Consider the following 14,679-nt stretch of genomic DNA (forward strand, 5'->3'; position numbering starts at 1 on the left):
GAGCAGAAGCTAATGAGACTGGTGATTTTTTTTGCAGGTTGTTAGGTAATCATAAGATTAAGAATATATTTCGGGTCCGGGTCGGTCAGAACACCTCTGATGTCATCACCCTCAGCACGGGCTCCCCTCAGGGCTGCGTCCTGAGCCCCCTGCTGTTCACCCTGATGACATATGACTGCGTCCCCAGGTTCACCACCAATCACATCGTGAAGTTTGCGGACGACACCACGGTGGTGGGCCTCATCAGGGACGACAACGACCGGGACTACAGAGAGGAGGTGGAGCAGCTGGTGGACTGGTGCAGTGAAAACAGTCTGATCCTGAACGTGGAGAAGACGAAGGAGATCATCGTCGACTTCAGGAAAAACCGCCCCCACCATGCTCCACTGCTCATCAACAGCTCAGCTGTGGAGGTGGTCAGCAGCACAAAGTTCCTGGGGGTGCACATCACGGACAACCTCACCTGGACTGTAAACACTTCATCTCTAGTGAAGAGGGCACAGAAGCGCTTGTACTTTCTGCGGAGGATGAGGAGAGCCCGCCTGCCCCCGCCCATCCTCACAACCTTCTACAGAAGCACCATAGAGAGCGTTCTGACCAGCTGTCTCTCTCTGTGGTGTGGAGGCTGCAGAGCTTCTGACTGGAAGAATGTGAGGAGGGTGGTGAGGACAGCGGAAGGAATCATTGGGGCTCCTCTTCCCTCCATTAAGGACATTTCATCACAGCGCTGTGTGTCCCGAGCCCGTAATATCATCAAAGACCCCTCACACCCCCACCATGGACTGTTCTCCCTGCTGCCCTCTGGAAAGAGGTTCCGCAGCATCCGCTGCAGATCCACCAGGTTGTGCAACAGCTTCTTCCCCACTGCCATCAGACTGTTGAACCTTTGATCCACAATCCGAACTCTGCACCTATTGCACATTATCGGGCATCAAATGCTGCTGAACTTTTAACTTTTAGCCCTTTAAATTGTTCATCTCATTGTATTTTTCAATAACGCATTTTTTGCACAAATGCCATTTTGCACTGAACCACTGCAACTTGCACACTGTCTCTTATCCTCTGCACTGTTCACACTTTGACCACTGCTGCACTTTTTGTATTTTTCTATAACTCGTGCCATTGTGAAATATCAATGCAACGTTCATAAGCTGTATGTAACGCAATTTCGTTCTGTATGCACCCTGTGCATACAAAATGACAAATAAAGAAGTCTAAGTCTCTAAGTCTATATTTTAACAGATTTCGACTCTCAAAAGCTCATAAGGAGCCTTGCTCGATGCTCAAAATGCTTTAAGGAGCGCTGCACCAGACTTTTGATAAAGCCTCAGCAATCCTTGATGCCCCTTGATTAGTGATGTTATGAGATGAGCCAAGGCTTCGAGGGGTGTGTCGAGTAATGGAGGGGGCGTTTCCCCGAAGCGCGTGTCGAGGCGTGATTCATGTAGAGGAGGGGCCAAAATAAATGACGTCTGAGGCCTTGTTACCGTGATACCACGTGACCGCTTCGGGAAGTGGTTCAGAATGCGCAAGAATTTTGGCGTCATCTGTAAGAGTCACACTCCCCCTCCAGAGGTTGCTGGTTCAAGTCCTGTCTTTGACTTTTGAAAATTTCGATTAAACTTAATTATTTTGGCTGATGAGACTAATTTGCATTGTTTTGCCCGAGTAAAAATATAGATTGGGTAAATTAGGTCGGTTTAGTCAAAAGATTGGTTAAATACAACTTCCAACCTGATTAAAACCAAAAAATGTGGAAAAACACCTTTCATTTGGCTCATCATTGCCCAATTTGCACAAACACTGTCACTGTCTGCTTGAGTTTATTTCACGAAAATGGCAGAAAAACGCTGCACCTTAAATTATTTTTCTAAGAAATTTTACACTTAAAAAACTTACAAAAGATTGTATTATACACACCAACCATTAATAATTTCAAGGGAACTTAAAAAGGGAAAAAAAAGAAAAACAGTTCAAATCACAGATTTTATTACAAACTGTACTTCTGCTGTCCACCAGTAGGTGGTGACATGTTTACATGAAGCCTCATGAACTGTGGGGATCGTTGAAGCAATTTGGCCAAATGGTTCAATGCTTCCTGAGGCTTCATCTCACCATCACTACCCTTGATGCGTGTTTGAAACGTGCAGAATTAGGCTAGTGCAGGAGCTGCCTTTCTAAGCCAACTTTTTCAGGTAAACCAACTTGCAATTACATTTCTATAAAAATTGAATCCAGTAAATTTTATATCCGTCTGTCATGATGGGTTCACTAAAAGCGACCCAAGAATGCAGAACACCACTGACGGACACAAGGATGAAAGTTTAACAGTTTATTTATGGACAAACACACAGAATATACTGGTTCAGGTTCGGGGCCTGGATTCTGGTTCACCGGAGTCTGCGTGAGAGATAGTTCAGTTAGCGTTGTCAACGGAGGTTTGATTTCCTGAAGTTTACTGATTGTACCTTGAGGGTTCTTGAGGTTAGCTTTGGGAGAGTCACTGTTGGTTCTGGAGAAGAGTTCCTCAGCAGAGTCCGTTTGCTGCTTCAGCATCTCACGTCTAATTTGAACAGACCTTGGCTTTGGGTTTTCCAGCTCTAGTCCAGAGCTGCTTGGAGGTTCTCTGTGAATCTTCAGGTTTGGCTCTGAGGGTCGGCTCGGCAGGTTAGCTCTTCCTGAGCTTTCACAGAGGAGGCACAGGTTTCCTGGAAAACAGAAACAGGGATTAAAATCCAAGCTGGATTCAAAAGTCATCGAAATACTCTGAGGATCTAGGCTTAAGCGCTGACCAACTGGAACAACACTGTGGCGTTGAGGCAAGGTCTGAAGACAGCTTAAGTAGTGGATCCTCTGATGATCTTGACGAGCTGCAGCTGTGCCGGAGGCTCCCTCAGAGGATCCACGGCGGACTCTGCTGGAGAAAGGTGGAATTTCTCCAGCTCACAACACCGTCAAGTGCTCATTTAACATTTATGGATAATATTTTCGGTACTGTTGGTTTATTGGTTGGCAAGATTACGGAAAAGCTATGGATAGATTTCTCTGATTTCTTTTTTTTTTCAAAAGGTGTATCCTAGCCTAAATTACAACCCGTTAGATTTTGGAGGTGATCCATAATATAATCAGGAATGTATGAATTTTTAAACAACTGCTCTACATTGGTCTGGTCTGCTCTCTCCCAGTGTATTCTGAATATTTCAGAAATATTAGTTTAGTATGAAAATAGAAGCTTTATCATTTTTTTTTGTTTGACTTGAAGTTGGCAAATCAAAAATAACATCCATATTTAATATGGCTAAATTAGGTAAGCTAAATTCATGGGCCAAAGGTCTTTATTTTATTTGTGGCTCTCTTATTTTTCTGGCATTTTCAGTTAAATGACTCCAGATAGAAGTTTAAATGAGCCACATGGACTTAGTCTCCAAATATTCAACCCTATAAGGATTAATCACATTATTTGCTAGCGAAAAAAAAATTAAAAATGGCTGAACAATTTAACTTTTGGCTATTAAGTGTCAGATTGTTTGGAGTTTAAAGGAATAGTACACCCAAAACATGATTAGCCTTCATTTTCTACTCACCCCCATGCTGAACAACACTCTGGAGTACTTTTTTGATATCTCAAATGCATCTGGAGATCTGGGAGGCTTCTTGCTGTCTGCTGACATTCAAATAATGGAGGTCTATGGCGCCCGAGGCAGAAAGGTCCATAAAAGTCCACAAAAAACGTGCCAATATTCCTCCATACTGCTCGTCCAATGTATTCCAAGTGTCCTGAGTGGGTAGCATCCAGAATTTACTCGAAACAAAGTCATTTAGAATGTTTTTAGAGCATAAACAGTAGTGTATAGGATTTCCTGAAAGCGCGCGCCTGCGCGTTCATGACGCTACGGAAACCGTGGCAGACCAAACCAGATGAAAGTGCGCATTCAGCGTCTGCTCTGCCGATAATGCAAGCGTAGAAGAAGAAATGTGCTGTTTACCTGTGCAAAGAAAGAAACAACGAAAGAAAAATGTCTGAGGACTTCAGTGTTGAGGAAGAGCATGAGTTCTTTGCCGAGCTGAATGCGCACTTTCAAAGGGTTTGGTCTGCCGCGGTTTCCGTAGACTCGTGAACGCGCTTTTAGGAGATCCTATACACTACTGTTTATGCTCTAAAAACATTCTAAATGACTTCGTTTGGAGTAAATTCTGGACGCTACCCACTCAGGACACTTGGAATACATTGGACGAGTAGTATGGAGGAATATTGACACGTTTTTTGTGGACTTTTATGGACCTTTCTGCCTCGAGCGCCATAGACCTCCATTATTTGAATATCAGCAGACAGCAAGAAGCCTCCCAGATCTCCAGATGCATTTGAGATATCAAAAAAGTACTCCAGAGTGTTGTTCAGCATGGGGGTGAGTAGCAAATGAAGGCTAATCATGTTTTGGGTGTACTATTCCTTTAAGGTGTTTTTTTTGCAGATTTAATACCAAATGCTGGTAACAGAAGCTTAAATCCAGAAATAACTAATCACTGAACACAGGAACCAGAACAAAGGAGAACACAGAGGTCAAGGAGGGAATGAATGAATGTAGAGGATCCAGCTCTGAGTAGCTGCAGAGGAGGAGTATAAATGCCAACCACAACCAAGAATGGAGCAATCAACTGATTGGGAGCAGGTGTGGACAGAAAGATGTAGAAGGGAGCTCTGGGAAAGGAGACTAATACAAAGGGGCAACAGAGAGTAAACAAGAAATACATAAGAAATAAAACACAACCAGAATGACACACAATCAAACACATAAGCTAGAAAATACAGAATGACATGAATCAATCGATCAAACTTAAAAATAAAGCTTAAACAGAACCAGGAAGCACAGAACCATGACACTAAGTCAGGTGTTTTTTAACTAAGTCTCATTTTACTGCTTGCTGATGTTGCTCCGCAAATACGACTTAGTTTCACATGTTAGTTAACTTCTGTTTAATCTGTTCTAAAAGTGAAAGTTTTATCTCATATTTTATTCATTACAAGAAGACTGAAATATTTTAAATGTTTATTTCTTTTAATTTTGTTTATTATAAGCATGCCCGTTACCAGGGTGATCGAGGAAGGCTCCCCAGAAGCCCCTCCAGCTTATGGCAATAAATATTCTTTTTGTTTTATGTTAAAAATGTTTAAAGAGAAATACTACACAAAAGCTTAGTATTTAAGATATATAAAATCTTTTTCCATTATTATTTTCTTCCAGTTCAACATTGCAGTATAGCAGTAGTGCCTCCACCTCAGCTTAAAAAAGCCGCTGATGCAGCTTCTTAAAGTTTAGGTGAAGCTGCTCCAGTTAAAAAAGACTCGCTGCGCTGCAGTAGCCTCTTGAGACCATCCTGATCTCGCGAGCTTTCAAGGTTTCACTCGCAGATCAGTCTGGAGACTCTCCGTTAAAGAAGATTTGGAGCCGTTCACCAAACGAACGTCCAATCAGCGTTGGCTTTGAGGCGGGTTGAGGTGTGACGCAACGAGAAGCGCGACAGTTCAGTCTAAAGAACATGGTGGCTTCAGCCGATTAAACTAGCGTTAGCGTGGCTATCGAGCAAGTTTTATCGGAATTACAGAGTATTTCTCAGAGGAAAAGATGTTTTTGCTCTTCTCCCGACTGGTTTCGGCAAGAGTTTGATCTATCAATTGGCTCCTCTTCGTCGTCGCTCTGTTAGTACGTCATATGCATCGTTGATCTGATTGGTTTATTTGGCCCGTCTATCACCAACATAGGCCAATCAGCTAACCAGTATTTTCTGCACGAGTAGATCTACAAGGAAGTTAGGACTGTTATTCAGACATAACTCTGGATGAACCAGTGATCTACTTTTTCAGCGCATCTTGGGCTTCAGCAGTCTATAATGTTAGGCTAAGTTTAACCTGTGCTTTTATTATGAAGTGCCGAAAGTGAGACCATGACAGGTAAAGCAGGGAGGTTGCCAGGGGTGACAGCAGGTCTAAACTGAACAATCTGGGAGGCTGATGGACAACTTGATATTTTAAAACAATCATTCCAGCCACTAACTTAGGTAAACATGTACACTGTAATAAATAATAAAATAAAATGCCAGCGTAAAAATGTCATATTACGTATGTTATGCAAGTTTATGCTCTGAAACGGGCTTAGCATTAATGTCTGCTCCGATGGTGACGTCAGCGGTCAAAATTAATAGTCAGCTAGTTGAACCCCAGATCACCTAAAACTGAATCTTTAACAGCTCTGAAACAAAATGAGCACATATGATCTTTTTTATTATATTGATTTATTTTATTTTTTAAAAATGACCCTTTTAACAGCAAAAACCTGCACTAACGAAGCACACACCATTCATCCTATCAGCTGAAGCTCCTCCTATTTGCTGATGCAGACCAGGGTGTAAACACTGTGGAGAGAGGTGAACTCCCAGCATCTGAAAGCACTTTTAGTCAATCTCACCCAAATGTTGAATAGTTTTGCTTCACAATCCTCCTGAGGGTGCATTTATCCTGATTGCTTGTACATGTTTCTTTAACATATCTTCTTTATCTCTCTATTAATGTGATTTCACACTTAGCCCTGTGAACAGCCAGCGTCTTTAGCCGTGACCTTTTATGTCTGGCTCCATTTGTGCGAGGTGTGAATGGTCGTCGTTTGGACAACTGTCAAGTCTGTAGTTTTCCCAAAGATTGTGTAGCCTACAGAACTACGCTGAGAGACCGTTTACAGGCAGGTGTTTTCAGCAGATAAGAGTTTAAAACCAGGTGTCTTCACCTTTTCACAATATTCAAATTTCCTGAGATGCTGAATTTGGTGTTTTCATTAGTTGTCGAAGAAAAAAAAACACTTGAAATTGTTAAAATGAGGAAGTTATGTCCCCTAACGGTTATGTCCTCACGGTTCTTTTCCTGGGAGCAAGTTATTTACTACTCTTAACTCAAACTTGGTAAAACCATATAAAAAAGGACTATAAAAAAGAAGTAAAAAAATAACAGAGTTTATTCCAGATCAGGTCGTTACAGGACAGAGAAAATGCTTAGAGCTTGAACAGCTCTGGGCTCAAAAATCACGTCCGCGAGCGTCCGGCAAAGATTGAGCCCCGAACAAGGTCATCTCCTGCTTCTTATAGCTCATGAGTCTATGGGCCGGATTTATCAAGATCCAATTTTGCGTGCAGTAATTTGCCCGCAAGCTGGAATTTTGCGCGAGGGGCTGAACCATGGTTTGCGGGTGATTTAACAAGAGTGATTGCGTAACTGGTGGCAGGTGCAAAACTGTAGGAGACACCCTATTTAAATTATGGTTTTGCGCGTTTTGTGGTTTGCGGCAAAGTAGTTTGTAGTTTGTACAAACTAGTGCATTAAGAAATTTTAATCTTACAGTGACACCCCCACCCCCTCCAAAAAAAAAAAAAAAAATATATATATATATATATATAAAGTCTTTGGCAACCGTTATTCCCTAAGGTGGTATGTGGCTGAATTTCTACTTCACTGCAGTTTAAAAAAAACAACAGGTGTTTTGTATTGGCCTGTAGAAAAATGCACATACCAAATGGCTCACAACAAGTGACTGTGGATGAGATTACTGCGCGTACGCATCCCCGCAGCATTGACATGTTGCTCCACAGGTGCAGGGGGGGAGGTCGGGGTTCTCCGGTAGGGCGTCAGGGCGACATGGCATTTAGAACGTCGGACAGCAATCTGGTATTGCGTGGGTCCTCCTTGTGGCTGGCTCAAAATCCATTCGGAGTTCCCCCAACAGCTCCAAATTGGCAATGCTGGATAAACGAAATGCTTTGATGATCGTTTCCTCGTTCATTCCAAAAATATTGACACGGAGTGAAAAAATGCGTTCTCTGCGTCTCCTTGCTTCATTTCCATGTCTCCTTCTTGCGACAATAACCGCTGCCATGTGTGCGCAATTACGCATACAGACCATTTGCACCTTCTTTTGAAACGTGTTAAATATAGAGTCAGATACCGTTAGCAAAATTGCTTTCAGGTTTGATAAATCACTTTGCGAGTGCTAAATTAATATATTTACATGTTCTCCTCCCACAAGACGCACTTTTGCGTGTAAACGCCCCATATTGCATATTCATTGCAGAAAAAGTACTAAATGGATAAGAGGCGCTATTTAGCACGTTTTAAAGGAATAGTACACCCAAAACATGATTAGCCTTCATTTTCTACTCACCCCCATGCTGAACAACACTCTGGAGAACTTTTTTGATATCTCAAATGCATCCCGAGATCTGGGAGGCTTCTTGCTGTCTGCTGACATTCAAATAATGGAGGTCTATGGCGCCCGAGGCAGAAAGGTCCATAAAAGTCCACAAAAAACGTGCCAATATTCCTCCATACTGCTCGTCCAATGTATTCCAAGTGTCCTGAGTGGGTAGCATCCAGAATTTACTCGAAACAAAGTCATTTAGAATGTTTTTAGAGCATAAACAGTAGTGTATAGGATTTCCTGAAAGCGCGCGCCTGCGCGTTCATGACGCTACGGAAACCGTGGCAGACCAAACCAGATGAAAGTGCGCATTCAGCGTCTGCTCTGCCGATAATGCAAGCGTAGAAGAAGAAATGTGCTGTTTACCTGTGCAAAGAAAGAAACAACGAAAGAAAAATGTCTGAGGACTTCAGTGTTGAGGAAGAGCATGAGTTCTTTGCCGAGCTGAATGCGCACTTTCAAAGGGTTTGGTCTGCCGCGGTTTCCGTAGACTCGTGAACGCGCTTTTAGGAGATCCTATACACTACTGTTTATGCTCTAAAAACATTCTAAATGACTTCGTTTGGAGTAAATTCTGGACGCTACCCACTCAGGACACTTGGAATACATTGGACGAGTAGTATGGAGGAATATTGACACGTTTTTTGTGGACTTTTATGGACCTTTCTGCCTCGAGCGCCATAGACCTCCATTATTTGAATATCAGCAGACAGCAAGAAGCCTCCCAGATCTCCAGATGCATTTGAGATATCAAAAAAGTACTCCAGAGTGTTGTTCAGCATGGGGGTGAGTAGCAAATGAAGGCTAATCATGTTTTGGGTGTACTATTCCTTTAAGGTGTTTTTTTTGCAGATTTAATACCAAATGCTGGTAACAGAAGCTTAAATCCAGAAATAACTAATCACTGAACACAGGAACCAGAACAAAGGAGAACACAGAGGTCAAGGAGGGAATGAATGAATGTAGAGGATCCAGCTCTGAGTAGCTGCAGAGGAGGAGTATAAATGCCAACCACAACCAAGAATGGAGCAATCAACTGATTGGGAGCAGGTGTGGACAGAAAGATGTAGAAGGGAGCTCTGGGAAAGGAGACTAATACAAAGGGGCAACAGAGAGTAAACAAGAAATACATAAGAAATAAAACACAACCAGAATGACACACAATCAAACACATAAGCTAGAAAATACAGAATGACATGAATCAATCGATCAAACTTAAAAATAAAGCTTAAACAGAACCAGGAAGCACAGAACCATGACACTAAGTCAGGTGTTTTTTAACTAAGTCTCATTTTACTGCTTGCTGATGTTGCTCCGCAAATACGACTTAGTTTCACATGTTAGTTAACTTCTGTTTAATCTGTTCTAAAAGTGAAAGTTTTATCTCATATTTTATTCATTACAAGAAGACTGAAATATTTTAAATGTTTATTTCTTTTAATTTTGTTTATTATAAGCATGCCCGTTACCAGGGTGATCGAGGAAGGCTCCCCAGAAGCCCCTCCAGCTTATGGCAATAAATATTCTTTTTGTTTTATGTTAAAAATGTTTAAAGAGAAATACTACACAAAAGCTTAGTATTTAAGATATATAAAATCTTTTTCCATTATTATTTTCTTCCAGTTCAACATTGCAGTATAGCAGTAGTGCCTCCACCTCAGCTTAAAAAAGCCGCTGATGCAGCTTCTTAAAGTTTAGGTGAAGCTGCTCCAGTTAAAAAAGACTCGCTGCGCTGCAGTAGCCTCTTGAGACCATCCTGATCTCGCGAGCTTTCAAGGTTTCACTCGCAGATCAGTCTGGAGACTCTCCGTTAAAGAAGATTTGGAGCCGTTCACCAAACGAACGTCCAATCAGCGTTGGCTTTGAGGCGGGTTGAGGTGTGACGCAACGAGAAGCGCGACAGTTCAGTCTAAAGAACATGGTGGCTTCAGCCGATTAAACTAGCGTTAGCGTGGCTATCGAGCAAGTTTTATCGGAATTACAGAGTATTTCTCAGAGGAAAAGATGTTTTTGCTCTTCTCCCGACTGGTTTCGGCAAGAGTTTGATCTATCAATTGGCTCCTCTTCGTCGTCGCTCTGTTAGTACGTCATATGCATCGTTGATCTGATTGGTTTATTTGGCCCGTCTATCACCAACATAGGCCAATCAGCTAACCAGTATTTTCTGCACGAGTAGATCTACAAGGAAGTTAGGACTGTTATTCAGACATAACTCTGGATGAACCAGTGATCTACTTTTTCAGCGCATCTTGGGCTTCAGCAGTCTATAATGTTAGGCTAAGTTTAACCTGTGCTTTTATTATGAAGTGCCGAAAGTGAGACCATGACAGGTAAAGCAGGGAGGTTGCCAGGGGTGACAGCAGGTCTAAACTGAACAATCTGGGAGGCTGATGGACAACTTGATATTTTAAAACAATCATTCCAGCCACTAACTTAGGTAAACATGTACACTGTAATAAATAATAAAATAAAATGCCAGCGTAAAAATGTCATATTACGTATGTTATGCAAGTTTATGCTCTGAAACGGGCTTAGCATTAATGTCTGCTCCGATGGTGACGTCAGCGGTCAAAATTAATAGTCAGCTAGTTGAACCCCAGATCACCTAAAACTGAATCTTTAACAGCTCTGAAACAAAATGAGCACATATGATCTTTTTTATTATATTGATTTATTTTATTTTTTAAAAATGACCCTTTTAACAGCAAAAACCTGCACTAACGAAGCACACACCATTCATCCTATCAGCTGAAGCTCCTCCTATTTGCTGATGCAGACCAGGGTGTAAACACTGTGGAGAGAGGTGAACTCCCAGCATCTGAAAGCACTTTTAGTCAATCTCACCCAAATGTTGAATAGTTTTGCTTCACAATCCTCCTGAGGGTGCATTTATCCTGATTGCTTGTACATGTTTCTTTAACATATCTTCTTTATCTCTCTATTAATGTGATTTCACACTTAGCCCTGTGAACAGCCAGCGTCTTTAGCCGTGACCTTTTATGTCTGGCTCCATTTGTGCGAGGTGTGAATGGTCGTCGTTTGGACAACTGTCAAGTCTGTAGTTTTCCCAAAGATTGTGTAGCCTACAGAACTACGCTGAGAGACCGTTTACAGGCAGGTGTTTTCAGCAGATAAGAGTTTAAAACCAGGTGTCTTCACCTTTTCACAATATTCAAATTTCCTGAGATGCTGAATTTGGTGTTTTCATTAGTTGTCGAAGAAAAAAAAACACTTGAAATTGTTAAAATGAGGAAGTTATGTCCCCTAACGGTTATGTCCTCACGGTTCTTTTCCTGGGAGCAAGTTATTTACTACTCTTAACTCAAACTTGGTAAAACCATATAAAAAAGGACTATAAAAAAGAAGTAAAAAAATAACAGAGTTTATTCCAGATCAGGTCGTTACAGGACAGAGAAAATGCTTGGAGCTTGAACAGCTCTGGGCTCAAAAATCACGTCCGCGAGCGTCCGGCAAAGATTGAGCCCCGAACAAGGTCATCTCCTGCTTCTTATAGCTCATGAGTCTATGGGCCGGATTTATCAAGATCCAATTTTGCGTGCAGTAATTTGCCCGCAAGCTGGAATTTTGCGCGAGGGGCTGAACCATGGTTTGCGGGTGATTTAACAAGAGTGATTGCGTAACTGGTGGCAGGTGCAAAACTGTAGGAGACACCCTATTTAAATTATGGTTTTGCGCGTTTTGTGGTTTGCGGCAAAGTAGTTTGTAGTTTGTACAAACTAGTGCATTAAGAAATTTTAATCTTACAGTGACACCCCCACCCCCTCCAAAAAAAAAAATAAAAAATATATATATATATATATATAAAGTCTTTGGCAACCGTTATTCCCTAAGGTGGTATGTGGCTGAATTTCTACTTCACTGCAGTTTAAAAAAAACAACAGGTGTTTTGTATTGGCCTGTAGAAAAATGCACATACCAAATGGCTCACAACAAGTGACTGTGGATGAGATTACTGCGCGTACGCATCCCCGCAGCATTGACATGTTGCTCCACAGGTGCAGGGGGGGAGGTCGGGGTTCTCCGGTAGGGCGTCAGGGCGACATGGCATTTAGAACGTCGGACAGCAATCTGGTATTGCGTGGGTCCTCCTTGTGGCTGGCTCAAAATCCATTCGGAGTTCCCCCAACAGCTCCAAATTGGCAATGCTGGATAAACGAAATGCTTTGATGATCGTTTCCTCGTTCATTCCAAAAATATTGACACGGAGTGAAAAAATGCGTTCTCTGCGTCTCCTTGCTTCATTTCCATGTCTCCTTCTTGCGACAATAACCGCTGCCATGTGTGCGCAATTACGCATACAGACCATTTGCACCTTCTTTTGAAACGTGTTAAATATAGAGTCAGATACCGTTAGCAAAATTGCTTTCAGGTTTGATAAATCACTTTGCGAGTGCTAAATTAATATATTTACATGTTCTCCTCCCACAAGACGCACTTTTGCGTGTAAACGCCCCATATTGCATATTCATTGCAGAAAAAGTACTAAATGGATAAGAGGCGCTATTTAGCACGTTTTAAAGGAATAGTACACCCAAAACATGATTAGCCTTCATTTTCTACTCACCCCCATGCTGAACAACACTCTGGAGAACTTTTTTGATATCTCAAATGCATCCCGAGATCTGGGAGGCTTCTTGCTGTCTGCTGACATTCAAATAATGGAGGTCTATGGCGCCCGAGACAGAAAGGTCCATAAAAGTCCACAAAAACGTGTCAATATTCCTCCATACTGCTCGTTCAATGTATTCCAAGTGTCCTGAGTGGGTAGCGTCCATAATTTACTCGAAACGAAGTCATTTAGAATGTTTTTAGAGCATAAACAGTAGTGTATAGGATTTCCTGAAAGCGCGTTCACGAGTCTACGGAAGCCGGCAGACCAAACCAGATGAAAGTGCGCATTCAGCGTCTGCTCTGCCGATAATGCAAGTGTAGAAGAAGAAATGTGCTGTTTACCTGTGCAAAGAAAGAAACAACGAAAGAAAAATGTCTGAGGACTTCAGTGTTGAGGAAGAGCATGAGTTCTTAGCCGAGCTGAATGCGCACTTTCATCTGGTTTGGTCTGCCGCGGTTTCCGTAGACACGTGAACGCGCTTTTAGGAAATCCTATACACTACTGTTTATGCTCTAAAAAACCTTCTAAATGACTTCGTTTCGAGTAAATTATGGACGCTACCCACTCAGGACACTTGGAATACATTGGACGAGCAGTATGGAGGAATATTGACACGTTTTTTGTGGACTTTTATGGACCTTTCTGCCTCGGGCGCCATAGACCTCCATTATTTGAATGTCAGCAGACAGCAAGAAGCCTCCCAGATCTCCAGATGCATTTGAGATATCAAGAAAGTACTCCAGAGTGTTGTTCAGCATGGGGGTGAGTAGAAAATTAAGGCTAATCATGTTTTGGGTGTACTATTCCTTTAAAGACCAAATCCTTTTAGCACGCTGTTGATAGATCAGTTTGTACATTTTTTAGCGTGCGCAGTGAAATAGCTCACGTTTTTATACACGCAAACCTTTGATAGATCCGGCCCTATGTGTTGCATCATGTTGATGTTTAGCTGTCCGTATCAGAAACCGACACGCCATCCATGTTTTGAACTTCATGCAGCTTGCCTCTATGCCTCAGGGTTACAGATAGCTCTCCTCTATCAGACCGGCTCCAAGATGTTCCCATATCCTGTGTATTTTTAAAGACACGAAGGCTGTCCTGATTAGATGACCTCCGTACACACAGTGACATCCACAATGTGAAGGAAGGCCTTCTACTCTGTCTTAATCTGATGTATAAATAATAAACCTAACAAAATATATTAGTCTGAGTGTAATGATTATATATAAAAGATTATGGAATGAAATTGCTGAAAAAAAACAAACTTTTTCATAAAATTGTAATTATGTGACCATCATCGTATAAGAGCAGTAAAGGACTGATGCAAGCAGTGAAGTCTGTTTAGGGCGACGTAATTTATTTTAGTTTTGCTAGACGGGAGATCACATCGCCAGGAGCAGGGCTGAAGGTGTTATAAAGCTCAATACTTTTATCCAACTTTAATGAAATCCAAATTCCCCGGGAAAAGTTTTTGAAAATACAGTTGAATTTGAACTGTAAATTGTTGACAACTTTATTTTATAAATCCCAAAAAGCAGAAAGAAGACTGCCCCATCGCCCAACCCTATTTACAACAAGATGAAATCTCAGAAAAAGAACCTTTTAAGACTTGCTGCTGTCAGCTGATTTATTTGTTAAGTCTATAAACAAAGTTTGTTTTTCACGCAAAAAGGCATAAATTTTAAAATCATTAAAATTGAGTGTAGTATGCTTCTGTAATTCTGCATGTTTTGGTTGGCAGTGTATTTACCAAGGCTAAGTATGCTTGCTTTTATGCACATCTTTGTATATATATTTATACATATA

The 14,679-nt window shown here is 41.6% G+C and overlaps 1 protein-coding gene across 4 annotated transcripts in view; it reads left to right on the forward strand.

Annotated features, from left to right (window-relative positions):
* Window positions 1-14,679, forward strand: part of LOC119774002 (small conductance calcium-activated potassium channel protein 2-like) — a 173,663-nt gene that overhangs the window by 151,491 nt on the left and 7,493 nt on the right. The gene's annotated exons all lie outside the window — the stretch shown is intronic.

This window comes from Cyprinodon tularosa, unplaced genomic scaffold (genome assembly GCF_016077235.1).
Source record: "Cyprinodon tularosa strain WSP-4 unplaced genomic scaffold, ASM1607723v1 ctg797, whole genome shotgun sequence".
NCBI lineage: Eukaryota > Metazoa > Chordata > Actinopteri > Cyprinodontiformes > Cyprinodontidae > Cyprinodon > Cyprinodon tularosa.